The sequence below is a fragment of the Dermochelys coriacea genome, chromosome 4 (genome assembly GCF_009764565.3).
Source record: "Dermochelys coriacea isolate rDerCor1 chromosome 4, rDerCor1.pri.v4, whole genome shotgun sequence".
NCBI lineage: Eukaryota > Metazoa > Chordata > Testudines > Dermochelyidae > Dermochelys > Dermochelys coriacea.
Window position 1 is genome coordinate 48,700,137 of NC_050071.1, and position 10,641 is coordinate 48,710,777.

The 10,641-nt window shown below is 40.0% G+C and overlaps 1 long non-coding RNA gene across 1 annotated transcript; it reads right to left on the reverse strand.

Moving 5' to 3' along the window:
* Positions 1-2,158: 2,158 nt before the first annotated feature.
* On the reverse strand, positions 2,159-8,077 carry LOC122459841. Its single transcript, XR_006280796.1, has 3 exons — positions 7,961-8,077; positions 5,430-5,581; positions 2,159-4,861 (listed from the first exon to the last, which is right to left on the reverse strand). It is a non-coding gene; the product is annotated as an uncharacterized LOC122459841 (long non-coding RNA).
* Positions 8,078-10,641: the final 2,564 nt, after the last annotated feature.

Here is a 10,641-nt window from a genome sequence, read left to right on the forward strand (position 1 = left end):
TTATTATTGCAGTATTTATTCATGATACACTAATGTAAAGTGTTACTGGTTGTCTGATTCAAGAAACAAAACTGTTCTGTGCTACATGTGTTTTCAGGAAGTGGAAATGTTCTTGTAAACAAAGGTTGTACAAAATCACACTAAAAGTTCTGATACTAATGTACTGTAAGAACCACTCCTGTTTCCAAATCCCATTGAGATGCCAAGATGGCTGTGCTATGCAGCTTCAGTAAGCTGCTCCATGAAGTTTATATCACCAACCAGTCAGTATTTCCAATGTTGGCATGTTATTCACAGAAATACCACTTTCATTCCCATTTATTTGGAAGCCTACAGCTACCCCCTTCTCTCTTCTTTGAAAAGTAACCAAAGTTTCCACAACTGTTTGGACTTCCTAAAAGATACATTAAATACATTCTACATTTAGTTGTTACAGATGAGGTTCAATTTAATGTGATTATTTCCTTTTATGTCTGCTGAGGCTGGCATGGTAAAAATATCTACTTTGTTTAAAAAAATATCCTAGAAAGGCTCTAGTATTCAGTATTTTAATTCATTGTAAGTGTTCTGATGGAAGAACTCAAAGAGAAATAGAAATATGTATATGTGAGATTTACATGGTTAAATTTACATAATTTTCCAAAACACAAACTAGATCCCAAAGGACTATCAATCCTCTGAGCACATGAATAAATTATCATTTATTGAAATAGAATAATTATTGATCAGTCTTTCTTTGTACGTTAAAAATCTGTTTTTTACATTACTTCAAATGAAGGTTTTCTCTTAATAGAGAAGAGACATAAGGGAAATCTCATGGATTCATAATGATCTGTTCCTTAGCACTAACTGCTACAGTAAAGCAGTACACTGGGAATAATGTACATTTCAGAAATAATTACTAGGAGGGATTGGTTTGTATTATTGTTAGACTTAAGAAGGTGACAACTTTGTATTAGACAGATTGCCTTTTTAAACACAGGTTCAGAGTAGCAGCCGTGTTAGTCTGTATTCGCAAAAAGAAAAGGAGTACGTGGTGGCACCTTAGAGACTAACAAATTTATTAGAGCATAAGCTTTCGTGAGCTACAGCTCACTTCATCGGACTGCATTTGGTGGAAAAAACAGAGGAGAGATTTATATACACACACACAGAGAACATGAAACAATGGTTTATCATACACACTGTAAGGAGAGTGATCACTTAAGATAAGCATCACCAACAGCAGGGGGAGGAAGGAGGAAAACCTTTCATGGTGACAAGCAGGTAGGCTAATTCAGCAGTTAACAAGAATATCAGAGGAACAGTGGGGGGTGGGGTGGGAGGGAGAAATACCATGGGGAAATAGTTTTACTTTGTGTAATGACTCATCCATTCCCAGTCTCTATTCAGCCTAAGTTAATTGTATCCAGTTTGCAAATTAATTCCAATTCAGCAGTCTCTCGTTGGAGTCTGTTTTTGAAGCTTTTTTGTTGAAGTATAGCCACTCTTAGGTCTGTGATCGAGTGACCAGAGAGATTGAAGTGTTCTCCAACTGGTTTTTGAATGTTATAATTCTTGACGTCTGATTTGTGTCCATTCATTCTTTTACGTAGAGACTGTCCAGTTTGGCCAATGTACATGGCAGAGGGGCATTGCTGGCACATGATGGCATATATCACATTGGTAGATGCGCAGGTGAACGAGCCTCTGATAGTGTGGCTGATGTGAGTAGGCCTATGATGGAATCCCCTGAATAGATATGTGGACAGAGTTGGCAACGGGCTTTGTTGCAAGGATAATCCTCTAATAAATTTGTTAGTCTCTAAGGTGCCACACGTACTCCTTTTCTTTTTGCCTTTTTAAGTGACTCTAATCTCCTTCAGCAGGCCTAGGGTGACCTAATGAGAAAGTTAGTTGTGTGCTGAAACACTCAAAGTCAAGAACAGAAGTTGAGGTTGTGCATGAGGTTAACTCTGCATATATATGCATAATGTTAAACCCTGTCATTAAATAAAAGAAAAGGAGTACTTGTGGCACCTTAGAGGACTAACAAATTTATTAGAGCATAAGCTTTCGTGAGCTACAGCTCACTTCATCGGATGCATTTGGTGGAAAAAAAAAACTAACACGGCTGCTACTCTGAAACCTGTCATTAATGATCACATCACTTCCCAAATAAAAATACAATATGTCTTTGTTTCTAACAGAACTACATATTTTAAATATATCATTTCCCATATGAGCTGGTGGGTATTCCTCTACTGTACAGCATCTCTGGTGAACAAAAAAAAAAAAAAGACAACATGATATTAGACCCAGGAAAGTTTTGACTTTAACATAAATGGGGATTTAAAATTTAATAAAGGAAAATTCCATACAGCAATCCTAGAGTTATTATATTTGGAAAATATTCTATTTGAAACTGGCATTTAACAATAATCAGTTTCATGAAATGTGAGTTTTGTAAAAAAACAACAAACAAAAAAAGGGAGAAATTGCAAAAATCCTAGAAATGGTTGTGTGTGTTTCCAGATTCCTTCCAAAAGTGGCACATTTACTGTTTTTTATTTAGGATTTGGTTTTGTCAACTATACTCATATTGAATAGTGATATTGAAATCAATGGGCCTACTTGCAGAATAGGGTATTACTCATGTTAATAAGGTGGTAGAATCTGGCTTCTAGAGGTTACTGCAGCAAGCTTGAGTGTGTATGAGAAATGAGACAAATGAACAGTGGAAAAGCTAAAGGAACAGTTATAGGAGCTGCTAAATGACTGTCTTAATACTTCACAAGTGGACTCGGTGCTGCATTACTATAACATGATGCGCTAGTTTAAATTGCAATGATTCAAAGTGGGGGGAAAACAAATAAATAGTATGACCCAACATAAAAAAATCACTACCGTTAGGGTGAAAGATTCTTCCTGCAGGCTTGTTAGGACAATCTATTTGAGAGACTGCTGAAGCAGAGAAATAGTTCCAGATTAGGCTAATTGAAAAGAGTCATCAACCCTGGGTTGAATTTGGTTTCTCAAAACCCAAACTAAGATTTTTTGTTTGAAAATCTAAATGAGGAGTAGTTTTGGATTGGTTACTTTTTATGTAAATTTCCATAATTTGCAGTTTGGATAGAAAGCTCTATTTTGATACATCTCTAATACTAAATAGTAATTCCCTGATGAGTATCCAGTGCAATACTATTCATTATCCACTGCAATTGAATCATGTGAATTTCCTTTATTACTCTTGTCATGGTCTTTACATTAGTGGCCTCTCTGGTGTGTGATCCTGTTTTTATACCAGTTATCCAGATAAACTTGCATATCTTCAGGCTCCTGTTTGCTTGACAACACCTCAACTTGGTTCATCACAATACAATACTGGTAGCTTGGTATACACTCTCCTTGAAAAAAAAACTGCTACCAAAAATGTAGATTTTCTGTTAAGCATTATCTTATCTTAAGAAAATGTTTTCAATACTATAGTGGATAAAATTTTGTTATGGGTATGGAAATTTTAGGCTCTGCAGATGCCTGTTATTTCCCTGTTACAATTTTGTTAAGATTTTATCGATTAACACTACAATAACAGGTTAGACAAATGTTAAAATATGTGTTGGTTTTCTTGTATTTGTATTTTTCCTCTTTTCTCAAGGGCAGCAGAGGACAAGATGGTGCTTATAACTGTGAAGTGTTCTGCAGCATGAATGCAATGAGCTTGGGATGCTCAGATATACTACGTGATTTATACCAAATTATATTACCTGTACAGTTAAAGGCTTCATTGTTGTAAGGTAAAGATTACAACTCATTAATCATTTTAAAAAAAGATATAAATGCATTACTGTTTCAGGACAAACAAGGGCATAAGCACCCCAGAATCAATATATATATTAAAACTGTTACACGTTACAGTCATTAGTTTGATTGTTTCATAGGTTAAAAGATGAAAGTTCCACTGGCAGAACTGGATCAGAATTCAATGTGCCTGTTTGCAGCAACAGAACACCCTAATATAAAGTGTAAGGCTATGCATAGAAACAAATGAAGTGTAAAATAGAATAATAGAAGAACATGACAAGTAAATGCTTTCTGCAATGCGGTGTTCTTGGAATGGAGTACATCATAAACAAAGAGTTCCCTTCATGTTTGCTAATTTCATAGAGGGCATATATCTAACTTGTCAGCTACCCGTTTAATGATATTTTTGTATTTATCTGATTTAATACATATAGTCAGATCCCAAGTTCAAGAGTTATTAGCCACAGTAAGGTGTGCTATGGAATGGAGAACTTCAAAAATAGGATGATTCAAAAGTTAAGGCCTTTGTTGTGACCAGGTTCCTTATCTCCAGATACGACTGTATAAACTGGACTATGTCCTTTCACAACTTCCCTATAAAGGCATAGGATCATTTTGAAGTTGCAGCCCCCCTTTCTCTTTTGAGGTGACATGGAAGAATAGGGCACATCATTTCTGGCCTGTGTTTTGTTCAGGGAAAAAAGTGAGAAGATTGCAGACAAAGGAATAGACCAGCAAAGATGCCAGACTACGGAATCTGTGGAGGAACTGCTAATTGTCTTGGAGAAAATTACTTTCCAGCTTTTTCCTCTACTCCATTTGAGGGGAAGTTTCCTCTTCCATCTGCCTGCAGGCCAGGTCTGGAAGTTCTTGCTGCCTCTCACGTTTTCAAGAGTGTTCTTCTGTATGGATCCTGCACCATACCTTCAATAGCAGTTGTTACTGATATCTCTGGGCTCATTGCTTCCACTTTTGAATTTTGTGCTTTAAAGTTTTCTCAATTTCATTTTTTTCTGCAGCACATAGCATGCCTGGAATTCCTTAGGACATATGGAAGTTAGTCTTCCTGGGAGCATCCCTATTAGAGAAGAACTATTGGGAATGATCGGAGGAATGGCAGCAGCACTAGACATAAAAAAGAAGAGGGGTTGGGGGTTAGGAAGAGTTAAAGTTTACCACACCTCAGTTAAGGTTTGGTTCAGTTTGAGGCTAAACAAAGGTTCAGGTCTGTTCTGGTTATAACCAAATTAGTTTTTCCAGCCACAGCAATTCCCTCATTCTCCTCCCTTCACTCCCATAATTACACCCAGTCAGTTGTGCAGTGCTAGGCCAGAGGTAGTGGGGTTTCCTTCCAAACACCCACACGTAATTTTATAAGCTGAGATTTGATTACCTGTATCATTGACTTAGCTTTTATAGCTGCAGGTGCTGTTACAGGTAGTAAAATTATTCAGTTCTTACATCACTATGCTGTGGGCAAAAAGGGTATTCTCAGCAATCACCATTTGCCTCTACCCATTTAAACACTGGTGAAGTTATGTTAAGGCTTTCTATTGCATTTTCTAAAGGACAGCCATTAGATCAAATGAACAGATATTCACCTAGCAAAATGAAACATTCAAATATTTATGAAGGAATGAAATTACCAAGTTTAGTCATCAATGGCATTGGTAAACAAGCCTACATGGGATTTAGATGCAGAGGACAATCTTCTTTTCCAGCTTCGTAATTCACCACTGCACACAGACCACCTGAACTGGTATCACTACAGAAAATTCTAGGGCTGCAGGGGTTTTAGCTAGGAATAAGGAGTGGAATAAATGCGAGAAGATAAAGCATGACAATGAATTTCTTCAAATCTTAAAGTGCTAAGGAGTGAGAGGGCTCTTGGACCTTTATTCCCACTCCCCAACTTCAGCATGCTCCTGTAGGATCAACTATAATCTGGCTGAAGGCCTGGTCAGAGTGGGAGTGTATTTGTGCATGGCAAAGTTGCAGCAATAGTCCTGAACTGCTGTACATCGGAGATCTGTTCTTCTTCTCAAGAGTTCTGCCTACCAAACTTTTCTCACTTCTCAGGAGAGATCATACCTACATATGTAGGGTGGGCTTCACAAGTAGGAAATCAGCATTGTAGGGCCTAGATTTAGGTGCCTCGCCTACTGGAATTCACAGTCCCAATCAGGTGCCCAGGCTCCTATACAATATATTAGGACAGTTAGGTGCCTAAGGATGGAGTCATAAAAGCCAGTAAGCTGAACTGAGATCCTCCTAAGCGAGCCAATGCAAAATGCCTATGACAGAAGCGTGATCTAAGCCCTGCCCCTCAAAAGGTGCTTAGCTGGAGGGAAGCACCTATCTCCATTTGGGATTCACAGCTGTGAATTCTCTCCTGGATTTACACACTTATACCAGGATAGTCCTTTCCAAGAAACAAAGAGGGGGCTCATGTGTGTTCCCCTAACAACAGGGCTGTGATAAATTAAAGGGGGGGGTTAGCTCCCTTTTATGAACACCCAGCCAGCCAGCAGCTATAAAATCCCTCTTAGTAGCTGTTCTCTAATTGCTCTACCTGTAAAAGATTAAAAAGTTTCACTGCTATGCATAGGTAAAAGGAAGTGAGTATTTACCTGGCCAAAAGAGCCAATGGGAAAGCTAGAACTTTTTAAATTGGAAACAACTCCCCTTTTGTTTGTCTGTCTGTTGTTGCTCTCCCGGAGAGAGGGGACATGGCAGAGCTATGCTGTTAGAGGCTTGGGCCAGGTATGAAAAATAATCAGTATCATACCTAGAAATGCATTAAAACCCCAGATATGTAAGTAGATCAGGAAATGTCTAGAAAGACAAGATTAGGTTTATTCCTTTATGGTTTGTGGATTCCTCTTTGCTAACCCCAAGTGCTTACGTTTTGCTTGTAAACTTTAAGATGGACCTCGAGAAAGCTATTATTCATACTTAATCCTTGTAGTTTTTTTTAATATAGCAATAGCCTGAGTTCCCAGATGTATTTTTTATTAATAAAATTTACCTTTTTAAATAACATAATTGGATTTTTTGTGTCTAAGAGGTTTGTGCACACATTGTTTAAATTAGCTGGTGGTAACAGCTGATTTCCTTTGTTTTTCTTTCTCAGTTCTTCCACGGGAGGGTGGGTGTGTGTGTGTGTGTGTGTGAGAAAGGGCTTGAGAGTAGCCCCAGGAAGGAATTCCCAAGTGTGCCTTCCTGAGCTCTCAAAGGGGTTCTGCACTTGGATGGTGGCAGCATTTACCAATCCAAGGTCAGAGAGAAACTGTAACCTTGGAAGTTTAATACAAGCCTGGAGTGGCCACTATTAATTGTTAGAATCCTTGTGGGCCCCACCTTCTGCACTCAAAGTGCCAGAGTGGGGAATCAGCCTTGACAAGGGTTATGAAGTATTCTGGAATGGGTCTTTCTCAACTTCGCCTGTTGAAGCTGTTCCACTATGTATAAATAATTAAATATTTGAGCAAGAAAGTGAGTTAGAATGAATTACTTTATATGCCAGTGGTTAGGACATTCACAGAGGAGGCACAGGTTCCACACCCTCTATTCCAGTGAATAATTATGTATGCAGTGTCCAACCGATCCATGCCAGAGTAGTCCAGTTGTTGGGTCTCCCACATTATGGGTGAGTGCTGTAACCAATAGATTCAATGATTAATAGTGGGGGCAGCAACCCCTCCTCTTGACATTTTGTGGGGTTTTAAACATATTCTGAGCACATCTACTGGGTGAAGCCAGCTGGGGCTTAGGTAGTAGCTAAGTGCTAAGTTGCTGTTTGCAGGACTTAAGTGGCCGCGCATATGCCCACATGCTGAAATTTAGGTGCCTCAGGAACTTTAGCAGCAGCAGTGAGCATGTTGGGACATCAGGCACTTCTAGCTTAGGGAGCAGCTGAGCAGAGATTTTGTGACTGCCACCCAGCATTGACTTAGGCACCAAAGTGCTAAGTAAGATACCTACATCCCCCTTGTGCATCCCACTCATAATATCTCAGCTATCTCCTCTGAGTGCTGTTTCTTTCCTCCTTCCTCCATACAGCTTAGTCTTGTAAAAGGCTATTAATATCTCTTGGTGTGGTCTTTCTAGAGGTCCCAGTTTCTCCTAATGTCCATCCTCACTTTGTTTTCAATCAGATCAGTTCATGAATCCTCACTTTAAACAAAATCTATCAGCCCTTCAGTTCCAGGATTTGCATTCTCCTATCTTCTTTTCTCAGAGGTAGCCTAATGCAAAGCTGCTATCTCTTTATTATCTCAAGCCTTTCTACCTCCTTTTCCCTCGCTAGTCTCTCCTTTTTATAGTAGTTTTTGTTTCCTCTATTCGTCACAGCTGAGGGTGGCTGTCTACATGATTGACAGTTCTGGCAGCTGTGTGGGGGTGTGATCAAGGTGCTTGCCTGTAAGAAACAGAGGCTCTCATCTCCTGCCTGTGGTTAGTATGGGGTTTGTAAACTTTTTTACAGAGGCAAAAAGTGATCAAGTAAATCATAAGATCTTTAGCTAGAGAGCTTGTTCTCTACAAAACTGAGCATGAAGGCAGTGCTTGGCAACTTCTTGTACATGACAGAACAAACTGTTAAATCAACAAGGATACACAATCCTATGTTAATGTAAGATAAATTAAATATGTATGAGTAAACAATTGGCATAAATGTTAATCCTTCAGTCCTGACTCAGGCAAAACTCCCATTTTTCCTGAGTTAGGAGGTTAGGAGCAAGCCCAAATTTAGGGCTGGATCCTGCAAAGCCTCACTCACATTATAGTCCCTTTGCATGTGCGTATAGGGTTGGAGGATCAGGCCCTTCAATTTTTAATATTCTTTCAGCGTTAGTAATCCAAAGCCCAGTTCTGAAAACCTTGACTCATGAGAATAGTCCTTATCTCATATAAGTAGTTCTACTAAAGTCAGCAAGAAGAATCACAAGAAAAAGACAGACCCTTAGTCCTGGGAGTAAGGCTTTGCAGGATTGGCTTTAAAGGAGCTAGAGAAATTATAAATTTTAAATATTTATTTTGATTTTTCTTTAAATTTATGTTTAAAAATTAAAAATACAAACACAAAGAGCATAACATACATATATATATACACACATTAAATAAACACATATAAGATTGGTGTAAAAAGATCAAGACTTGTGCCTGACTTGCAAATATTTACTCACATGAAAAATCTGTAATCATGCAATAGTCCCATGTATAAGAATGGGAATGCCCATATGATTAGATATTTACTCCTGGAAATAAGGCTTTGCGGGATCAGGCCTTAGATGTTGTGTACTGAGCAAAAATTCCACCTTTTCTTTATTTTCTATCCTGACGATTTGTCTAGTACCCATACAATTCCAATATACCATGTAAATTTCCCTCAAGCACAAGTTGCAGTAGCATTAGTCTTGGTTGTAGTATCAAGGTGAATGCTGCATACTGTTGAAAAGCAACTGATTTATGATCCATGGGAAATGATTCCACCCCACTGTCTGTTTTATGTGGGACTTTACTGGCAATAAAATATAAATCTACCGTCTACTAGGCTGCTCAGTTTTATAACTATTTTTCTAACAACTTGAGAATCTTCCTGTTGGGGATCACACAATCTTTTCTCTTTATTTATTTCTGATATTGAAGCCTTGGCATTATAATCTGCATCCTTTACACAGTCAAGAAAAGATAGCAGTCTGTCCTGTATTTTCCAGCTGTGAGACTGGCTTTCTTTAGACAGCTGCTGATCTCTATCAGAGGAAGTATCAGCAAAGCCAAGGAAAGTAGGGGAGATTTTTCTTTCTTCCTCTCCTCTTTTTTGGTGACTTTGTTTCACTTAGGACTCAGCAATAAGAAGAAATTTCAGTGTGTGCAGTATGCCCAGTATATCTTCTCTCTCCCTGCCAATTTGTTTAATCCCTCTTATGTGTTTAGTAGTGTTTTGTCCAATCCAATGTTAAATATCATAAAGGATGTGGTTTCTACTAGGATATGGTGACCAGATGTCCCTTTTTTAAAGGTACAGTCCTATATTTAAGCCATCCTGCATGTATCCCGACTTTTTCTTAAAAACGGGCAAATTGTCCCATATTTTCTGTTTCCTCTCCTGCTGGCTGGATCCTTGCTCACCTGCTGCCTGCCCACCAGTGGTGAGTGGGGATCAAGTGGCTGACGATGGGGGTGGGTGTGCAATGCTTGTGGAGAGGCAAAGATGCAGTGTGCGGGACCAGCCGCTCCCCCTGCTGGTCCATCAGCACAGCATGCAGTGATGCTGGCTTTCAGCCAGCAGAGCCCCACCCCACCATCCCATTTCTGGCTGGCACTGGCTGCGAGCTGCGGTGGCAGGTGAGTGTGGGTAGGCGCCAGGCAAGTGTGGGTGGCGCCAGGCGGCAGCCAGTTACATGCTCTCCCTCTCTCTGTCCTCTCCCTGTTTTTCCCCATCCCCCCCGAGCTGCTCCTCCATATCCTCCCTGGCAGGACGCGTCCCACTCCCAATGCTGTGCAGAGAACCAGCCCCTGGTTGGAGTGCTCAGCTCACCAATAGCCTGACTGGCAGGCTCCTTCCTCTGGCTGGGCTGGAGCCCCAGGAAAGCCCAAGACCCTCCAGCCCGAGGCTCTGCCCAGGGGGAGCCAAGCTCTGCATGTGCCAAAGCCCTGCACTGCGCTGGCATGGAGAAGCTTCTCCACCCTGCATCTAAGCTCTGGAGTGGCAGGGGTAGGGAGGGAAAGTGAGTTCCATCCTGTTCATGCTGTTGCTGGCACAAAAGCCCGAGGCAGGCAACAGTTGGATTTGTTGCCCGGTGTGCATCGCCCAATAATCATAACGGGGTGGAGAAGCAGAAAAGTTTATTTGAA